A 23,054-nucleotide genomic window follows, 5' to 3' on the forward strand; every position below is an offset into this window, starting at 1 on the left:
AAAGAAAGACAGAAAGAAGAAAAAAAGGGGAGGGAGGAAGGAAGGAAGGAAGGAAGGAAGGAAGGAAGGAAGGAAGAAAAGATTGCAGTAGCATACAGCGCACCTCTGCTTCTCACTCCTAAATACCCCTGCATGCCAGTGGGGCATCAGGTGCTCCTGGAATTCAGAAACAGAGGAGGTATGCTGAAATGCACATGCTCAGGGAACACTGGTCTGGAGAGAGCTGGGGTCTGGGCAAGGAAAATGCGGAATTGCTGGCCGGGTCCCTATCAGGTTGGCATACTGCATACAGTGTTCACCACTCAAGGAGCATAAGGACAGCCAGATAAGGTTTACAGGAAACCCTGAAGCTTGTAGAATTTGGGGGGCCCTTGAGAGAAAACAATACAAGATGATAAATATAATGTTAAGAATGAAATTGAATATTTTTTTAAAATATTTGGGAATAGAGAACAAGTATATGAAAGCTAACAAATATGAGTACCATAAAATCTAGATAATAACAACACCTTTTTAAAATTATTTGTTAATATCTCAGTAAGACATTCCACATAAATTATGTGGTACACATTCGTTGGTCACTTCTTCATATGATAATTGTTTTACAATATTTTTTATAGAGGCAATGAAAAGGTAGATAGTTCAGGCTCTCATCAAGGATATTGGATTGACTTTTCAAAATTTTATTTGACAGAGAGAGAGAGCACAAGTAGGGGGAGCAGCAGGCAGAGGGAGAGGGAGAAGTAAGGCTCCCCACTGAGCAGGGAACCCAACTTGGAGCTGAATCCCAAGACCCCACGATCATGATCTGAGCCAAAGGCAGACACCCAACCAACTGAGCCACCCAGGTGCCCTGATTGACTTTTTTTTATAAATGATAGTTGGAAAGCATGAATCATGTGTCCACACACACAGTTGTACCTCCTTTTTGTGGCTGTACCTTACAAAAACAGGAATTCTAAGTTCTATTTTGCGTGATTTCCATCAAAAAACAATATTTATATGTCATAATTATCACCGTATATGCTGCATTACTGAGTGTATTTCTGACCTGAAAAATTTCTATGTTGAGTTGTCAATGAGAATTAAATCCTCTGCTTACAATTTTACCCCTCTGGTAACTGGAAGAATCTTCCAGAGGCTTTTTCCCAAGTCTTTTTCTCCTCCACTCCCCATACACTTCTAGTGCCAGGCATTTGCAGGCACTGTATCCTGATACCAGCCCAGCCCTGCGCGATTTTTTTGTTTTTTTAGATTTTATTTATTTATTCGACAGAGATAGAGACAGCCAGCGAGAGAGGGAACACAAGCAGGGGGAGTGGCAGAGGAAGAAGCAGGCTCATAGCAGAGGAGCCTGATGTGGGGCTCGATCCCATAACGCCGGGATCACGCCCTGAGCCAAAGGCAGACGCTTAACTGCTGTGCCACCCAGGTGCCCCCAGCCCTGTGCGATTTTGACTTGGTGCAGTAGATGATAGGGATATTTCTAGAGGCCATTTCTACCCAAGGTTGACCAGCATACAATTGAACTATTGTGTATCACACTAAATACAAACCGAATATATCCTTATCTCGATTTTCCCTTAGTCAGATCCACAAAATTCCTACAACCACCCCAAAGCCACTTATAGGAGGGAGAGTTTGGTGGAGTGGAAATCAATGGCAAGCAACAGTGGTCTTACTTGCTATTAAAATATTTTACTTCTGCAAATGTTACAAAATCAGTGAGCATGCGAACCCCTCACTGTATCCCCCTCCAAGGGCTCAAAAGAAGCTGAATGAGAAGCCCTGAAGTTTAAGCTTCATGATCTGTATTGTAAGTTCAACACCTCAGGCGACACCAAGGGAGACAGGATGTCAGAGCAGGACCCAGTGGCCTTCCCTGGAGTTCTAGATCCCATCCTGGGGGCAGGGAAGGGAGCTGTAACACTGCCTTACAATGGAAAAGAGGGAAATTTGAACTGAGAGTGGCTAAGAAAACGAGAAAGGACAACTTAAAGTCTGCCCAGTTCCCGACAAGACTGGGGAGCTCATGGGCAAGTTGAGTTCAGCCACAGAAAATAAAATTACATTTCTGCATTTCTCAGCGGTGACTTTAAATATAAACCCTGGGACATATGAGAAGAAAATGACTGAAACAGAGCAAAGCCAAAGAATTTACCCCTTTGTCCTAAAAGGATTGTGAATTAATATGAAATGCTAAAATAAGGAACAGATAACAGCTTGGATGGCTTTAAATAACTTTCTGTGGTAACCTCTAAATCCCCAAGGTTTTGAATGATTTTGACAGAGACATGGACCCAGAATGGGTTTATCTGGTCTTGGTTTGAATGTGACGTAACTGGTGACTGCTCCCAGTTGAGAATGGTGACTGGCAAGGACCCTTACTTCTAAGTTTACCCTTCTCTCACCAGGAAGAGTGACGGACACAGCTGGAACAAATTACCCCACCAAAAAAATAATGTAAAAGAATAAATTCAATCAGTCCTTGTTATGGGCTGTCTTGCGTTCCTCCAAAATTCGTATGTTGAAGTCCTAACCACCATTACCTCAGAAGGTCACTGTAGTTGGAGATGGGGCTTTTAAAGAGGTAATTAAGTTAAAATGAGGACGTAAGAGTGGGCCCTAATCCAATATGGCTGGTGTTCTTATAAAAAGAAGAGATTGATGAGAAAACATAAACAGAGGGAAGACCATGTGAGGACACAGTGAGAAGTCAGCTGTCTGTGAGCCAAGGAGCGAGGCCTCAGAAAAAAACTAACCCTACCTCCACCTTAATCTTGGACTTCTAGCCTCCAGAACTGTGAGAAAATAGATTTTTGTTGCTTAAGCCATCCCGTCCGTAGTCCTTCGTTATGGCAGCACCAGCAAATTTACACATTCCCCCACTGGGGTCTGGGTAGAATAGAAGGTGCCCTTTATGCTCATAGATGACCTTGATATGCAAGGAAGTTTTTATAATTTCACACCTACATCTACCCTCTCTGCCAAATTTTTCTCCCACATCTACCAATCCCTTCAGGGCACCGATGGGTCATTTTAAGGGGGAAAATGTCCTAAAAACTGCCATTGCAATAGGACCTATCCCCCACACCGTGGATCCCAGGGACTAAATTTCTACGTAGGAATTATCCTTTTTCTGTGATTTCTCTTGCTTTCTCTGGCAATTTAATTTTTCTCTAAGAATTTAATATTTTTATCTTTGAAGTAAATTTCTGAGTCTATATTTGGGATGGGTTTTCTTCTGTTTGTTAAAAAAAAATGTGTGTTGTGTGTGAGTATATTTTATATAAAATATCAACACTTCATTTTATAGCCAGAAAGAGTTGTTGGCATTTGAAGATGGGCACATATTTTAAACATCCTAAATCCTATATTTTGCAAGCTTTGGCATAATGTGAAGTCTCCTTATCTAGTAGTAGAGTTATAATTTAAGCACAGTTAGTAGGACCGTGGTGCCACACGTGCCATGGCAACAATGAAGATTCTCACTGGAAGACACCTACGAGGCCAGGCTGTCAGAGCCTGCTGTTTCCGCTGCATGAGCTTGCCCTGCTCCACAAAGCAGGGAAGAATACCCTCCCAAAGGAGCCCACCCCAGGACCTGTTACTTAACATGGTAAAAGGGACTTTGCAGAGGTGATTAAGAATCTTGAGATGGGGAAATTACCCTGGATTATCAAGTGGTAGGGTGTGATCGCAAGTGAAAGAGGGAGGCAGGAGACTCAGAGATGTGACCAAGGAAACAGGCAGAGAGAGAGGCAGAGAGACAGAGATTTGAAAATTTGTTAACTTTGAAGATGGAGGAAGAAGCCACAAGCCAAAGAACACAACTGGAAAGGGCAAAGAGGTGGATTTTCATGTAGACCCTCCCAAAGGACCGCAGCCCTGCAGACTTATTTTAGACTTCTGACCTCCTGAACTGTAAAATAATAAATGTGTGCTGTTTTCAGCCATAAATTTGTGGCAATTTGTTACAGTAGTAATAGAAAACTAATACTCATATGCTACAAGATCCCCCTGCGAGCCCAACCCCTTACCTGGTCCTGAAAATGACATGGAAAGGCCAGGAAATGTGTGAAGACCCTCAGTTCCACTCTCTACTAGAACCTGAATTAAATTGTGCCCTCAGCGTGACCCATTAAAGGCTCACTGGAGAGAAACCCTATGATTTTATAGCCTTTGAATCCATAGCACTTCCTACCCACTCCTTCTTCCTCCCCTAATCCATGTGGACCTCCTGTAAACCCTGAGCTATCTTGACCCCCATTGGTCCAATCTTGACCAGCCCCCAGCTTTCAGAACCACGACTGCTGTCACTTGTGTAAATCCTGCCACAAAACACACTGCAAAAGAGGGCCCCGTACTGACAGAGAGCGGGGTCTGAACAAAGATGAACCGAGAAGCCAAACCCTTTTAGGGAAGAATCAACATCACAGGCCACAAAGCTGAACTTCTTACGATCTAGTCTAGTGGAAGGACAGAAATAATAGCTAACATTTCTTTGAGTGCTCAATTTATGCCAGGAATTTACCTGCATCATCTTATTTGATCTTCGTGGCAATGTCGATGAGGGGGTATTTTACTAGCCTCATTTTACCAATGAGGAAACTGAGGATTCAGGAACGTAATTACTTGGCCTATCGTTACACAGCTGGGACGTGAGCCCAGACAATCTAACCCCGAACCTTTGCAGAGACTTCTGTCCAGCAGTGCAGTGAGGTCTTGGGTGGGTTTGTTTCAAGGCTACACAAGTAATATTGTCAGCAGTTATCACTTCCTAGGGGAAGGAAGCATTAAAAAGCTAAGTGAAGAGAAGGTGAGAGTTTTAGGGCCTCAGCTAATGGGGAGGGAGTCCAGGACAGGGCTCCTGTCCAAGAGAAGCAAAGAACAAAGGCAGAAGAGGAAGCAGCAGAGACGCCATCTACAATAGGACCTGGAACAGAGTGAGGCTCTTCCAGTGGGACCAAGGGGGAGAGCGGGAGAGGGAGCGGCAAACTTTTTAAGATTTCAAGTACAAGAGAGAAAGAAGTTCCCCTATATTTTCAGTGCTGTTTTCATTGACATGGGGCTCAAGAGGGGCTGAAGCTTTTGGTGTTTGCCCAGTTTTTGCCGTCCAAATGAAAGAGCTAGAATAGGACAAGGGGAATAAGAAGGTATATTGTGTAGGGATGATGAGGGTGGGCAGTGGAGCCCGTCTGCCTGAGTTCAAACTCTACACTAGTGCTTACTAGCTATGAGACCTTGAGCAAGTCACTTAGTCTCTCTGGCCTGTTTCCTGACTGCAAAATATAGGGTATTACAGAACCTACCTGACAAAGCTTTGGAAGGATTACATGAGAAAATACAGATAAAATGTTTACAACTGTGTACAACACATAATAAGCTTGCACTAAACGTTAACTATTACTATTACTTGTCCCTTGGAATGTTTCTTCTTACCTATTCCACCCCTCCTTATTTACACGTGGAATATCCCGCACCAGCGAACTCCTCCTCCCAGGTGCAGCAGGTAGGATCAGGTTAATTCTCTCATTCTCTACTCCCATTGGGTCTGGCTCAGCCAGTCTGGGCCGTTTCCATCTTTTCAACACCTGTGTTCACCAGTCGCCCACACATCAGTTTATTTAGGTAGCATGCTTCTCCGGGCTCCTCATTAACAAGGCTAGTCCCAGACAACAGAAGCAATATGAACTCTCAGATTTAGAATCTTGAGCTAAGTATTTGATAGGCAAAGTGCAAACTCTTGACCACGTTACACTTCTTTTTTTTTTTTTTTTTAAGAATTTATTTATTTATTTGACAGAGATAGAGACAGCCAGCGAGAGAGGGAACACAAGCAGGGGGAGTGGGAGAGGAAGGAGCAGGCTCCCAGCAGAGGAGCCTGATGTGGGGCTCGATCCCATAACGCCAGGATCACGCCCTGAGCCGAAGGCAGAAGCTTAACCGCTGTGCCACCCAGGCGCCCCTACACTTCTTGATTATAGCATGGGCTAGGACATTCCTACAAGCCTTAGGGAACATCGGATTTATCTATCACTTTAGGAATCCTTTGAGGGGAGGAGGGTTGTTGATGTGCAGGAGAATTTCCTCTGTCCTTCAGCCTCTAAAGAAAATCTGAATAACAATATAAATCATTTGAAGGGCACTTGCCAAGATGATTTTACGACATAAGATCCTTGTACCCTGCCCTGTAACGCCAGATTAAAAAACACCCCTCCTGGATAGCTTGTGTGTTTATGAAAATCCTCTGCCAGAAAACATACACAAACATATGCTTGAAATTGTCAGAATGTCAGAAGGTTCATGACACCCCCTGAAACGGGCCATGGACCCCAAGTTGATTTCTAATTGTTAGTTTAAAATCGTTTTCCTTTTTATTATCATTCTCTAATATTTCCTTCATTTTTCTCCCACCCCAGTTCACTTATACTTACCCCAACTTCGTAATCGAACCACCTACAAACACATACATGTATATTGTGCATTCTTACTTCTAAACAAGTATCCTAGAAATTCTTAGTGAGCAGCTAATTGTACGCTCAGCACAGGGCCCCTGGACAGATAAAACAGTGAATAAGAAACACTCCATGCCATTAAAAAACTTACCGACAATCCTATATATCAGTAGGAGATGTCCCTCTGTAAGGAAGAGGGATTGAGAAGGGAGTCATACAGGTTCAGGATGCTATCCATCCTGGCTAAGAAAACGATACTTGATTTAATGGAGAGCAGCAGGGAAAGAAATCTCAGAAGGGTGCAAATTTCATGTTGGCAACATCGCTAGTCTGACCTCACTTTGCCTTTGGTTTATGTTAAATTAAAATTAACTTCAGCCAGCATCCATACATTTAAAACTATTGGGGTTTTCCTCAGAGCTGAATCAATAAGAAGGTCTAATGGCTTCAGAACAAATTGATCAGAATTTCATTTAAAGTCTGACATTTAAAGCGGAGCATTACAAGTAACTTACTTGCCCTCAAGGAAGACTTAAATGTAGAAGTGCTGTAACTTAAACTGTTCTTCTGACAGTGAGAAAGGATGAGATTTATTAAAATGATGGTGATGATACCTATATCTGCCATTCATTGACCATCAACGAGACGCCGAGACAGAGACGCCGGACACTGTGGTAGATTCTTCACATGCCTTCTCTATAGTCCTTGCAACAACTGTGAAAGGGAGGGGCTATTATTTTATTTTACATATGAGAAAGGAGATGAAGTAATTTGCATAAAATCATACAGATAATATATGGAAGGGTACCCATAAATGTGCAATATTTACCTGAAAGTTAAGTCACTTTGATTTATTCACATGAATATTTTATAATGTGCATTGTATAAAGATCACCTACTTCTGTTTTTTCTTTCTCCTGCAACTTCTATTTTAATCTTTAGATTTTAAATCTTTATGTAGTATTTCCCCAAAATTCTGAGAAAAAATGGTAGACATCTGTTGTTTTTTCCTGCCCAGGATTCACACCCCCTTTGAGCATTAGCACCTCCTTCCACTCCCTTCCATGTGATTAAGGTGGGCCTGACTCCATGCTTAGCCAATCAAAGCACTGCATTATCCTGGCTACAGCGTAATGGATTCCAATCTTGGATTGGTCATATGACCAAACAGAGTAAATGAAGATTATCCTCCCAACTTTTGTTGGAACCCTGAGAAAGAGAACTTTCCTTTCCACTATGGTGCTAGAATGACAGGACAAAAGCTTAGAGACAAAGAAACAACCTGCTTGAATTTGTAACTAGCAGAGGAATGGCATATCACGTGATAAAGAAAGACCAATTCCTGGATCCATCTGTATCTGAAGCCGTTTGGATTTTTCCTTTTAATAACTTAATGAACATCCTCTTCCCCTCTTATCACTATCTCTTAGTTCAATCAAAAGACTTCTAATACAGAGTATAATCTGAGTCTATAACTTTCTGTTAGGTGCTAGTCAAGATTTCGAAAACACCAAGACAAGAATCACTGAGCAGATCCTGTGGTAAACAGAAAGATGAGCTCCCCCCAAAGAGGGGCACATTCTAATCCCTACAACCTGAGAATATGTTAGTTTACACGAAAGAAAGACCTTTGCAGATGTGATTAAGGATAAAGACCTTTGGATTAGATGGCCCAATCTAATCACATAAGCCCTTAAAAGCAGAAGAGGGAGGCAAAGAGGTCAAGAAATGGAATGGAAGAAAAATGAGGAAAGATTCTAAGCATGAGGAGAAGTCACCTCTGTTGTTAGCTTGGAAGATGGAGGAGAGAGGCTATGAGCCAAGAAATGTGGTGTCCTCTAGAAGCTAGAAATGATCCCCAGGAGACAGCAAGAAAAGGAGAAACTCAGTCCTATGACTACAAGGAAATGTGTTCTGCCAACAGTCTGAATAGCAAAGGTGTTCTCCCCTAGAGCCTCCAAAAAGAGACAGCCTGCTGGCACCTTGATTCTTGTCTGGTAAGATCCATGCCAGACTCCTGACCTATGAGCTATGAGGTAATGAATTTGTGTTGTCTTTGTTACAGCAGCAATAGAAAACTAATACAGATTCTGATCACTCTATTTGCCTTGCAGAGTCTGGGGAATCAGACCATACCACCAGAAACTCTATTAGCAGGATCCCCTGGGCATTAGGGGAGGAAACTGTGGGCCTCATCTTCAAGCTAATTACATTAGCACACCCACACAAAGAGGGAGGATGGGAGGAGAGAAATACAGCATAAAGAAGGCAGAGATACCGGTCTGACAAAATATGTGCCTCATTTTATGTCACTGAGGAATCACTGGCAAGGAGTACATTTGCTGTGCTACCATTGGGCTCTGGCAATCGTGTTCAAAATTCCTAATTTAGCATTAGTAAGGTTGAGCCTTGGGGACCTAGAAAGCACTAATCCATGATGGAGAAACCTCTCTCCATCATTGTTAGTACCAATGGCAGAGGTTCCGAAGGCAAGGGAAAGTAGTGACCAGAAAGGAAAACAATGAGAATGTTGAATGAGAACGACAGGAGAAGTAACACTGAGGGGCCTAGAATGATCTGGGCTTCTGTAGCAGCAAAGTTATAGCAGCCACTGGGGAAGAACATGAAGTCCCCAGAACACTTAAGTGAGGGTGGAAAGAAAGGAGACAGTCGGGGTCCCACTGAGAATTCTGCGGAGGGGCAGAGAAATCAAGGAATAATAATTGGAATTATTATACAGGTCCTCAGTGCCCTCCGTGATCCCAAGCCCAGCTGCATATGGGTTTTCACGCACACTAGTTCATATTTATGGAAACTCCTCAGAATATTCTAAATGAGCTCATGCATTTTTTTTTTCAATGATACCCTTGCCTTCGGGATGTCTTGGAGGCCCTCTCAAGGTCCACCATTCAAGGCTCTGTTAATAATGGTTTTATGCTGCAAGGGCGAGACAGGCATGTTCCCAGCTCACGACCCATTTGTGCTGATCTGACACAGTGAGAAGAAGGCCTCGCTTCTTTCTGGCAGGATGTTGGTCCACTCTCAGTTTACCTGGCGTCAGATGTCTTCTGAAGAGAATTCATCAGGGAGTGATTTAGTCATAAATCTCCAAAGAAAGTACTAGAGAAAAAGACACCAAGTTTATGAAGTGGAAATCTTCAGCAATATTTTGTTCATTCAAGGAAAATAGCTTTTGTCACTAAAGCATCCAAGCCAGCTTTCTGTCTTAGGTAAATCATGATTTTATTTTCTCTCTTTTTTGTAGTGTGCTATGAGTATACTGTTAAAATGAAAGGTTATGTTACATGAAAATGTTATGTTAGATGTGAAAAATCCTAAGAATTTTGAATTATTCATTTAACTTTTAAAAAATATCGAGACCTTACTTAAAGACACTTCTAGCTATTTGGACTTTGATGTTAATGGGCCAAGAACAAAACAACAGAGAAATTAACAATAGTAATAGCAACAAGAATTCATTAGGCTAGTGCTTGCTATATGCTGTGGAATCATAGGAATTCATAATGAATAAATACCATATTTTAAAAAGTCATAGCCTAGAGATTGTATCCACGTATTCTTTTGTTTATTTACTCATATACAGATACGATGTCTTTATCCACTAATGACTCAATTGAGCTGATCCCAGATAATCTACAAAATGGGAGCTAGTGACTCTTGATACACAATTTGGAAGAAAGCATTCGAGTTTGTATTTCTTACAGTGGTCTGAGCTTGGGAAATTTTAAAGAAGATGACTGGAAAGTGTTTTTTTTTTCTATAAAGCTATATTTAGTTTTATTTGTTTATCTTCCTTGCTGCTTAATTGAAATGTGAACATAAAATAATCTGATTTCTGGTTTACCAATCTCCATCTACTAAACAGAAAACAGTGGCATGTCCTCTCTAACCTGCAGGATTTTCTGAGTTGGGAAGGGCAGTTAATCACATTCATACAAATTACCCCATGGTAAAGGGCAATGCATTGCATTTCTTTAATCATTAAGATGAATTTTCCCCTGTAATTCTCAGAAATAGCAATCTGTAAGGTTAATAATATACAGTACCACAATGTGGGTTTTTCTGCCCTTTGTTGTTCTTAACAAATAAGGGCAAGAATTTGAAGTAATGTTAAGTGTTGCTCAGTAAACTCATGCACTCAATATAGTTGAGAAAGAAAATAATTTTGTGGCTAAATCCTGTTTTTCTATAAATCATTTTGATTCCTTGGCTTATAAGAAATCTATATTATCAGGACACTGGATTTTTAAAATACTTTTAGGAATTGTGTTCTTCTTACTAGTCAGTCTTTAAAAAAAAAAAAACCTAACAGAACAAAAAACAGGAATTTAGATTCCATAAAATCCTCTCACTTTAGCTTTGCTTGAGTAATGGTAGACAAAAATGTCTAAGATAACTCAGAGAATTTAAGAGGTGGAAAGAATCTTGACATCATCTGCTCTATGCTCTTTTGCTCATGCCCCTCAGCCCTGCTCTGTGGGCAAGAAAGATGCCTGCTTTGCTCTCCACTGAACCCCATTTCAGAAAAGAAGGTTGAGGCCCAGAGAGTGGTAGCCATTATCACCCCACTTAGCCAGTAAGAGAGCAGGACTCCTAACTTCCTGTCCAGTTTTCATTTCCTCCACCCAGAGTCCCTGGAGGATGTGAAGGATCAGAACAATAATTCAAATAACGATGTTGATATAATGTTAGGACTAGAAGGAATGCAGTCATCTAGTCCAACTCCCATATTTTCTAGATGAAAATTGTGAGACCCAGATAGACTTTGAGTTGTCTGAAGTCATATGCGTTGTCAGAGGGAAAACAGAATCCAGTGGTGTTTCTCCCTTACCCCCACTGTCATCAGAAGTCAACAAGCTCTCTGTAGCAGGACCTGGGAAAGTAAGGCCAACTACTGAGGACTCAATGGCTCTTTCACCTCTTTGTCTCTCAGACAAAGTCCTGTGTAAGTAACTTTCTCCAAATGAAGTGAGTAAAACTATTTAAAAATGAAGATCCTCAAGCCATTCCTAAATTCCTTGAGTTAATGATGGCCACCTAATTAATTGGCCTTTCAAAGAAAACACACTAACCTCTTCTCACGTCTCCCTTCCTGTTGCACACGAAGGAACAGAGCCATATTCTGCGTTTGGGGCAGATGTCATAAGTACAGCCTAGTACTCCAGCTGAAAAGTAGAGGTTATCAGGTGCCTTGGTGCATAGCTCTATGTCACTCTTTAGCTAAAAAAGAAAACATGTCCTAGGGAAGGAGCAAGTAGTACTTAATGGACCAAGAGAAAGACACCATTGCTTTTAGCTGTACTTTTTACTTAACCTATCTGCAGTGGACTGAATGTTTTTTTCCGCTAAAATTCGTATGCTGAAATCTTAATCCCCAATGTAATGGTATTAAGAGATGGTGACTTTGGAAGGCAACTGGGTCATAAAGGCACCTCGCAAATGGGATTAATGCGCTTATACGAAGGACCCCACAGAGCCTTCTTGCGTTCTCCACAGTGGAAGGATACAGCAGGAAGATAGCTGTCTGGAAACCAGGAAACAGGCCCTCACCAGACATTGAATCTGCCGGCACCTTGGTCTTGGATTTCCCAGCCTCCAGAACTGTGAGAAACAAATGTTTATTGTTTAAGGTATCTCATCTCTGCCCAAACTAAGACCCACGAGCCCTATGCTTTCAACAGAAAAAACCGTGAGACCCATATTAGTAGACTCTCAGACGTGGCAGGGCGTTTGGAGAGTCAGTGAGAAAAGCATTGAGTGGGTGTGATGCTGATGGCTTTCCAACTGTGTGCTGGAAAACACATCTTGTCACAGCCAAGCCCTTGAAACTCCTCTCACATTCACTTGATACTGCAGGATAAGGATGTGTTTGCCAGTGTCTCTGAAAAACTTAACTCTTTCTCAATTCATTGATAAGCAGGAATCTCTCCAAAGTAAAAACTAACAACACAAACTGCCATTACGTGAGTTCCACTTACGTGTTAGGTACTGTGCTGTGCGCTTTACATACATGACACCCAGTCTCGTGACAAACATACCAGATGGATCTCATGATGCTCCCTTTACAGATGGTGCGTCTGAGAAGCCCAGAATTTGCCTAACAGGTCAGTGAACAGGTAAGTCAACAAAATGTGACTTAACAGGTAAGTTAAGGAACGAGATTGCTTTCACTCGCCTCTCCACAGAGCCAGGTGGTCTTTACACATTCCTCTCCTCAGATCCTACTCCACTTTACAGTCCCCATGCTCTCACTGTATGACATCTAAACTGGAGGTGTGGAAATGGTGCCCAACCTCGGAGAGATGGCGCCTGCTCTGGCAGTTGGAGATGCTTTGCTCACCTCCTATTGTTAGGGCCCCCATAACAAAGAAGAATTGGAGAAGGCCAAAATGAGACTTGTGTTGAGTCGTGCTTTTTACCTAACCTGTAGTCAACATTTTCAATAAGAAAAATAGTGGAATCCACATTACTCGACTCTCAAAACTCAGCAGGGCATTTGGGGACCCTGGTGAGATAAGCATTTGAGTGGGCTTAGGAGATGTTTGAGCAAAGGAAAATTTGGAGATTGAATCTTGACACTTCTTAATCAGAATAATATTCAATCCAAAAAGTGGAGCAAAAATAAGTACTAACTATGGGATAGAGTGGGAGAAGGAAACAATAAGATTAAAAAGGTTTTAGAAATACTAAGTAAGATAGAAGGAATGTAGGAGGTGATGAGGGTGATAGTGTGGTTGGCGGGGTGGAGTTTTGGCATAATTTTAAGTGTATACCTAATAAGATTTAAACATGAGCTGTCAGCGGAATAGTTTCTAGGTTAGAACAAGGTATAGACAGAGACTCAAAAGATCAGAGATTTGTTACTGTTTCTTAACTTTGTAAAATATTACATAATTATGTTGATTCTTCCAGCAATAAAAACTGACCCTCTTCATATTAACATGGACTCTTCAATCTTGTCCAGGGTTGTTCAACAATCTTGTGACATGGAGTTATTACTCAAAAGGAATTAGGCTTTATGTTTTGGGTGAGACTATTGATTGAGTTGGTGTATATATAAAATTTGTGTAAAACTAGTATTCTGAATCCAGTATCTTTTTCCTATGATAGTGACGAATTAAACTCTCATCTTTACCCTAATAGGAGTGGCACATTTATTCTCAAAGACTATAATGAGCCATCGTGGACAAAAAGGTGACGAGTATATACATTGTAATCTGTAAGGAAAAAATGTATTGTTTTGATTTTCCAGGACTCAGTTATGAAGCAACATATAAAAGGAAATATTGTTACTATTCACACTGTCCTTTACAGATGTCGTCACTATTGTAATTATATTTTTAAAACTATACATTTTTGGCAATAACTGTTCTGGCCATTTGCTATAGAGCAATACATAGGTAGACGATCAACAGAGAGAGAGAGGTGGGGGCAAACATACGCACATGTCTGTAAGTATCTCTGTGTGATGCATGTGCACTCTATTATTTTCATCAAATTTTGGTTAACTGAAATATTTCTAGACTTCAGAATTTTTAAATACCCATTACCAGGCTCATCTATGACTATTTGTAATCTTGGGGAGGAGTGGTATTAAAAGATCTTATAAGTTACAAAATTAATCTGTGTTGCTACAAACAGAGAAGGAAATATCAAAAAACCCCCCACAGAAACGATTACTCTGCCCTGTGTCACCCCGACAGACCATTCTCACCCTGAGATAACTTTTGTTGTCTTCTCACCTCTTTGTGCGGTGGTCAGGTGGCTCAGGTTTGGGAGGAGCTCGTTTTTCTTGATGCACTTGGTAGTTGTTAATGCGATTTTGTAGCCCCTGGCTACAATGTGTCCCACATGTCCCAAGGCTTGCAGGCGTGCTTAAAGTGCTAAAGTTAAACATCAAAGAGGTGTCTGTCCACTTCAGGAAGCCCTGTGAAAGCTTAGATTTCTCTGTCATCAGGTCAGTAGAATATTAGGAAATATCCGAGTTGGATATCATCGGTTTTATGTCTTCATCCAAAGACAGTGTAGAGGTTGAGGAGACCAGCTCTTCCAGCCAGAATCTGGGGAGGCTTCAGAAAAAGAAACATTTTAAACCCTTTGATCTTGGGGCGCCTGGGTGGTTCAGTTGGTTAAGTGATTGCCTTCAGCTCAGGTCGTGAACTCAGGATCCTGGAATCAAACCCTGCATTGGACTCCTCTGTTCAGCCAGGAGCCTGCTTCACCCTCTCCGTCTGCCCCTCCCCCTGCTCGTGCTCTCTCACGCTCATTATCTGAAACAAATAAATAAAAGCTTTCAAAAAACAAAAACAAAAAATATTTGATCTCATCCATCTTAACCTGTGTGGTCAGTAATGCACTCAGTGAGTCCAGAATAAGAGAGGTCTTTCTTACCAAGCAACGTTGTGCTGTACTCATTTTCATATTATATATATATATATATATATATATATATAATTTTAGGTAAAAGATGAAACACAAGATACCACTCCATGCTTCATAGATTTTTCTTCTCTTATTATTGATTATTTTGTTGCTAGGCAATACACTTTAAAATCACTAAAAGGACAATAGAAAACCAGTAAGTACTTTATTCTTACCCCTTTGCCTAATTTTCTCTGTTTTCCACAATGCCATTTTTGGGCCTTTTTGCCCATTGGGCATCCTCTCCTTTAATGAGCCCGGAAAAGCTGCAGGAACCTGCAGGTAGGATCTGCTGAAGTTCTTGTCTCTACACGGAAAATCTACGTGAAAGCCTAGAGAAGATCACAACTTAAGACTTAAGAAGGGTTCGACAACAGGTGGGGGTTGGTCTAAGTGGGGATTGAGGAGGAGATGGGGAAGAATCTGTGAGACGAGGCCACATTTAAGAAAGTAGTATGGACAGAAATCTTTCCCACCCCAGGAGATGACTTGTTGGGCATTACCACATAAGTCAACAGCTCGCAACCATGTTTTGTAAAAGGCAAACGAGTAAATACTTTAGGCTTTGTAGTCCATGAAGTCTCTGTCACAATGTCACAACTACTCCACTTTTCAATGTTCCAATTACACCAGAAACAGGTGGCAGCTGGATTTGGCCCAAGGGCCATAGTTTGTAGACCCCTGATATAAATAATCACAGTTTCAAACCTGGATGTGGTTTAGAGACTGATATAACTAATAGAGAAAGAAATAGAAAGAAATGTGGGTTTCATGAAAATAAAATGAGTTTGGCATCAATAAACATTTGATTTAAAATGACAAATATTTCCTGAACACTTACTGTGTGATGTTAGGCATAAGGGATGAGGAAATGGATAAAATATGAGCTCTGCTCTCAAGGAACTCATGGTCTGTCATACAACGGATAAGATCATGACATGGAGTCATGGCTTTAGGAAAGTACTGTCCTGAAACAAGCAAGCCATGTGTGTGGGCTCAGTGACGTGCCTCATTCAAATCACATTAGTTCACAAAACACACTCATGGTTCAGTGAGCTGGGCTGAGAAGGATAAACTGAAAAAGCTGCAAGTGCACGTTGACAAAGGAAGTAAGTTCTTTGGTTTCAAATACTGAAAAAGTGTGGCAGGCTGACAAGTGTGCCCCCTCACGAAGATGTCCACATCCTAATCCCTAGAATCTGTGAATATGTTACCTTGCGTGGCACAGGGACTTTCTGATGCGATTAAATTAATAAACTTGGGATGGCGGGATTACCCTGGGAGGCCCAATAAAATCACAAGGGTCCTTCTAAGAAGGATGAGAAGCCATACAGAGGAGAAGGTACTGTGATGATAGAAACAGAGTTTGGAGTGATTTGGCTGCCAGGAGAGGAATGCCAGGAACCTCTAGAAGCTGGAAGGGACAAGGACCAGATTCTCCCCGAGGGACCCCAGAAGGAGCTGGCCCTGCCAATACCTTGATTTTAGTCCCCTAAATCTCATTTTAGACTTCTAATCCCCAGAACTGTAAGATTAAATTTGTGTGGTTTTAAGCTAAATTTGTGGTAATTTCTTAACATAGCAACTGTAGAAACTAATATAAGTAACACCAAGCTAAGTTATACTGTAATCAAATTTCATTTCTTCCCCAAGCTCTGTGAGAGCAGAACTTTTACTTTTTTTCAAGATTTTACTTATTTATTTGAGAGAGAGTGAGAGCATGAGCACAAGCAGAGTAGAGGGGCAGAGGGAGAAGAAGGAGAGAGAGAAGCAGACCCCCACTGAGCCAGGAGCCTGATGCAGGGCTCAATCCCAGGACCCTGAGATCGAGACCTGAGCCAAAGGCAGATGCTTCACTGACTGAGCCATCCAGGCGTCCCCAAGAGCAGAAGTTTTATATTGCTAGCACCTAGAATAGTGCCAGAAGCAGAGAATATGCTTAATTAAAAAACAGTGAAATAATGAGTGTCTTAGTAGTGATATTTCAGAAAGATAAGAGAGTTAAAAAACTACAGGAATGTTCCTACAGGGAGAAAAAAAAATATTTAAAATGCTGTTGGGAACTCTAAAAATAGCCACATGTTTACATCTGAATTATTATATAAATTTTAAGGTAAATTAATTATTGAGCCAAATTCTCCAATACGCAGTCCTTTTCTCATATACACTTTTGTTATTTATAAATGAGGTGGTCTAAACTTCAGTTCTGTTTAATAAATAACTAGGTTTTCTTTTTCTACACTTCTGATCTCTCCTGCCATTCCTCTTGAAACTGGGCAGGGAAAGAATTAGGGGATCATTTAGGGTTTGTTGTGGGAAAAAGGCTGAACCTGATGATTCCTACAAGCCTTGAAGTTCATGGCCACATCCCTCAGCAACGCTATGCAAAGAAGGGTAACTATCTCCCCTCTCTTAAAAACAAAAGCCTTTGGGGGCGCCTGGGTGGCTCAGTCGGTTAAGGGTCTGCCTTCGGCTCAGGGAATGATCTCAGGGTCCTGGGATCGAGTCCAGTGTTGAGGGTCCCTGCTCAGCAGAGAGTCTGCTTCTCCCTCTCCCTCTGCCCCTCCCCCTGCTTGTGTGCTCTTCTCTCTCATAAAGAAATAAAATCTTAAAAAAACAAACAACAACAACAAAAGAACCATCAGACTGATCTTCTATGGCCACTTTGCTTCTTTAAAGTTTTCCTAATTTGAGGGGTGGTGGATATAAGATAAAGAATGAAGAAAAGAAAATGGACTCAAATATCAAATTCAATAGATGCCTTTTTCTCAAACGCCACCAGCCAGCAAAGCTGTATTAGTGAGAGTCAATGACTGCTGTAACGTACCTAAATCTTGGTGGCTTAGCAGAGTTAACTGAAGTTTGTGCTTACGGAAAAAAAAAAAAAAAAATCCCAAGTAAATGTTCCTAATCAGTGGTCAGTCTTCTGTGTGGTTAGTCAGAGGCCCAAGACTTCCCAGGGCCTTGTAGTCCCCCATGAAATCAATAGAAGAGAGAGGCGTGCGGGGCGTTCGTGTGAGTAAGTCTGGAAGTGGTAGATAGCACTTCCACCATTCGCTGGGAGTCAGAACTCTTTCTTATGGCTGCATGCCTCTAACTGCAAGGAGTTCTGGGGACCACAGTAGAGCTACAGAACTGGGAGGTAGAAAAAACAGATTTGGTCAAGATAAAGGCTCTATGGAAGTGAGCCTCTGGCCACCCCCACCAACTTATTTCCTGTCGTCCTTTCCCTCATCTGGTGTACTCCAGCCATTTTGGTCTTCTTGCCTATGTTTAAATGTACCCAGCCAAGGTCCTGCCTCAGAGCCTTTCTGTCTGAAACGCTGTCTAGCTATTCCCTAGATATGCACACAGCTTGCCCCCTAACTTCCCTCTGCTCCAAACCACCTCGAGAGGATTTCCCTGACCACCTCCACCCATCTAAAATAGCACCCTGCCTCTCCGTCTCTTACTCTGTTTTCCCCCCTTTATGACACTCATCACTATCTGCCATTATAATGGGTATTTGTTTATTCCATTTTTATCTGTTTCCCTACTAGAGGGTAAGCTCGTAAAGTTGGAGATTTTGTGTTTTGTTCATTGCTGTATTTGGAGCATCTAGAACATTGCCCGATGCATCATAAAACACTGAGTACGCATTTTATTGAATGAACTATGTTTCTTAATAAGGACCTGAAATAGGTAAACACCGCAGAGGCTCTACCCTCTAAGCACAGGCTCTATCTTTGAGCACCGGCCAGGGCACCCTGTCTTTGAAATATCTCTCCTACATTCCACTTCTTCATCCCACTACCTCCTCTCCATCTTGAATTTAAGACTCATTTCACGGATCTTCTCTTTTCTCAAAACGCCAGCTGCCCCGTGTTCCATAGTCCCTCCTGCTAGCTCATGCCTGTGTGGAAATCAACTGCTTCTGCATCTGTCTCCCCCACGGAACCATGAATCCCTCCTGGGCGGGGCTGTGTATTATTCAACGGTGTGTCCTCATGGCTTTGTACCGTGTCTGGCATATGGGAGAATCTTAACAAATATCTGCTTGTCAGGACTGTTCGATGATTTTGAAGACTTCTTGCTTCAGAAAAACTTGAGAAAAAGGAATATCCACTCAAACTTCCCTAAGCAGTTTTATTAAGAATTTGGCAAAGCATTATTCCTCCCAACTCCTTCTGAATCGTAAGAATGCAAATAAAATTATTCCTTGAGGGGCGCCTGGGTGGCACAGCGGTTAAGCGTCTGCCTTCGGCTCAGGGCGTGATCCTGGCGTTACGGGATCGAGTCCCACATCAGGCTCCTCCGCTATGAGCCTGCTTCTTCCTCTCCCACTCCCCCTGCTTGTGTTTCCTCTCTCGCTGGCTGTCTCTCTCTGTCAAATAAATAAATAAATAAAACCTTTAAAAAAAAAAAATTATTCCTTGAATCATCTTTAATTAGCGCAATGGCTATTAGAGCTGGATTATTTGTTTTAAATAAGTCATTATGATACAGCAATATAATAGAGTTGTAATATGCTGCTGTATATGTACCTAGTATTTTGAGATCCCTTGAATAATTGATGTGCTCATCCATAGTTTGGCTATTGTTGATAACGCTGCTATAAACATCAGGGTGTATGTACCCCACGTCCTATTTATGTCATTTTATAGAATTTAGAACATAATCTTATTTTAAGTGATTGTAGAGATTTTAGTATTCATTCGTTTTTAATTCTGAATCATTTTGTTGTTAAATTCATGATTAGAGAAATTAGGCCTAATGGTAGTTTTATTGCTATGTGGAAAAAAGATCCATTTCATACTAATATGCGTTTTTTTTTTTTTAAGATTTTACTTATTTCTTTGACAGAGGGAGCGAGCACAAGGAGGCAGAGCAGCAGGCAGAGGGAGAGAGAGAAGCAGACTTCCCACTGAGCAGAGAGTCTGATGCAGGGCTCCATCCCAAAACCCTGAGGTCATGACCTGAGCTGAAGGCGGATGCTTAACCTGACTGAGACACCCAGGCGCCCCTCATACTAATATGCTTTCTGATATGACTTTTAGAACTGTCTTATATAGAAAAAAATGGAGAGATTCCTTATAGTAAATGAATCATTAGGGAGATAAGTCATCCTGGAAATTACATATAGAAACAGTGAACAATTTGGTGATTAGGAAAATCAAATATTTTTCTTAACTAGAAAAGTCTTGGTAATGCTTAGAAGAATGTAATCTTATCAGTGATACTTTCAATCTATAAAAAATAGAACATATTATCAATATATCTAGGCTTTATGGATCCCTTGTGTATATGTATATATTTTCTGTGATACATACACAAATATATTCTTACATATATACACACATACATTGTATACATAAGAATATATATATATATGTAATATATATCACTATATATAGAAAATAACTTTGTGTGTGTGTGTGTGTGTGTGTGTGTGTATAAAATTTCTTCATGTTTACCATGGTCAATAACCATGTCTCCCAGGAAAGGGAATCATGACTTTTAGAAGTTCTGTTCTACCATGTTATTTGCACTTCATGGGCTAATTAGGTGTTTGGTCCCATCTTCCCCCATGCCAAAAGAGCGGGTTTAAGACATGGCAACCAAACTGGATGTGAATCCATAAAATGGATTCGATTTAGATCCTCACCTAAAAATCAGTAACGTGTAAGCTATCACATCATGGTGAATACCAGCCATAGACAATTAAGTTAACTGGCTATTACAATGTTAACATAGCTATCAATGAATATGATTCCATAAGAGCCAAAGATAGCCTAAATCTCTCTGGCATCTTGAATAGGCATCGACACAACTGACTTGTCAATAATGAGTACTATAGGGACTTCAGGTTTCAGGAAGTGAAGTAAGATACATGGTACAATCCTACTACTTTAGGTGAAGTAAGAGGAAAGATAGGATATGAGGACCCATTTTTCCTTTGAGGTTCCAGGTTCCACTACCATTCTAGAAGAGCTGTTAGATAAATCAGATTTTCCATTCTGCACAAATCCAGGTGTCATTTGTATAGAGTACAAGTCATATTCCTTGAGTTGTGCAATTTTATAACTAGATCAATTTAACCAGTCTGGAAAAACTGAATACATTCATCAATCCACAATGTGATTATAACGTGAGTTTATTCATTCATTAATTCAGCCCTTATTAATGACTGATGTAATGGTGATGCTAAATCCCAAGTCACTGTTTATTCTTGCAAGGGCTTCATATCCATCACGGAAAACAAAATCAGGAACTATATCTTATTTTTAATTTCTTTCTGTTTTATTTTTCTTTTGTGATGCAATACTGCACATTTCCAACAGGAATCTTTATAGTTCGGCATTGAAAAATAATATTCCATGCAATATATTGTAGGTTAGAGCTGTCCAAAAGAAAGAGCAAGAGGCCAGCTGGCTGACCGGTTGGCTATTTTAGGCAGGGTCTCTTGGGGCTATCGTACCTGTATGAGGCTAACACAGGCCAGGTGTTTAGCTTTGCAGTTTGCTAAAATCAATTCTATCTGTTCACCCCAAGTGACTGACTTCTTTCACTTCGCATTTTTTCAGAGTTTATCCACGCTGTAACCTATATCAATACTTTCAAATTCCAAATAAAATTCTATTTTATGGATATATACAGTTGATGGGTATTTGGTTTGTTTCTATTTTTCAGCTGTTACGAATAATGCTGTTATGAACATTTGTGCACAAGTCTTTGTATGAACATATGTTTTAATTTCTCTTGGGTATATACCTAGGGTGTAATTGCAGGGTCATATGGTAACCCCATGTTTAACCTTTTGGGGACATGACAAACTGCTTTCCAAAGGAGCTGCACCATCTTTATTTCCCTTTGGCAACTATAAACATTCCAATCTCTCCACATGCTTGCCAGGATTTTCTGTTGTGTAACAGTAGACATCCTAATGGGTATGAGGTAGTATCCCATTGTGGTTTTGATTTGCACCTCCATTAATTGTGGCTAATGATATTAAACGTCTTTTCATGTATTTGTTGACCATTTGTATTTCTTTGGAAAAATGTCTATTCAGATCCTTTGCCTGTTTTTTTTTTTTTAATTGGAACACATGTAAGTTTTTTATCGACAAGTAATATTACATTGTATAGATATACAACATTATATGTATCCATTCATCAGGTGATGAGTATTATGAAATAATTTTTGTGTTTTTATGGAGAATGTTGGTGATCTCAGCGGATGGGGAAGGGTAAAAATTTGGGCTAGGGAAACTAACTTGATTTATTGGTCTGACTCAGAAAAAAAGTAATGGTGTTTGAAAGAATGGGCAAATTTAATTTCATAGAGCTAACATCATTAAGGTGGGAGGAGGGGAGAGCAGACTTAGAAGTGAATGAGGCAGGGCAGTCAGTCTCTAGATAGTGGTTGTATTTGAAACCACATGCTAGTTGCTTCCTCTTCCTAGGAGGGCCATCCAATTTAGAGCTGGACTCCACCCAATTACCAGAAAAAGTTGTACCTAAAAAAAGTTGCCACGTAGAGGGGCAGCCCACTGCTATTGGAGAAAAAGGGCTGGCAGGAGCTAAGAAGGGTCAGGGTCTCAGACAAGCATGTTGGAGTAGCAGCAAATGAAGCTTTAGTGAGAAAGCAGAAGTAGGACCATATGAACCAAAAAGAACGTAATGAAGAACAGGGAGGAAGATTGATCATCATTGCAGATATGGTGGTTTGTGACCCACCTCAGTCATTCCATGTCAGACATGGAAATTCAGTGAGGTTATTTCCATATGCCGTCAGCTGCAGGATGTGAGTCTAGCTTGGGGACTGGAAATCTTGAGGACGTATAGGGGAAAACCTGAGGTAACATGGAGCAAGAGAAAGGCAAGGACATCCAAACCTCTTCAGTCAAAAGATATATGCAACACTAGCTTATCTGTCTATCTATCATCTGGGTTTTGTTTTTTCTTTTTCTTTCTTTCTTTCTTTCTTTCTTTCTTTCTTTCTTTCTTTCTTTCTTTCTTTCTTTCTTTCATTAGTAGAAAGTACTAACTCCTCCTTTGGACCCTTCCAGCATTAGAACAGATTTGTGAACCTTTGATTTAATACCAAATGAAATGGTTAATTTGTGTTTAGGGGTCATATTGTATGGAAAACAAAGTACCTTTAAATACCAGAATC

Source organism: Ursus americanus, chromosome 8 (genome assembly GCF_024610735.1).
Source record: "Ursus americanus isolate L20-20 chromosome 8, mUrsAme1.1.p, whole genome shotgun sequence".
Lineage (NCBI taxonomy): Eukaryota > Metazoa > Chordata > Mammalia > Carnivora > Ursidae > Ursus > Ursus americanus.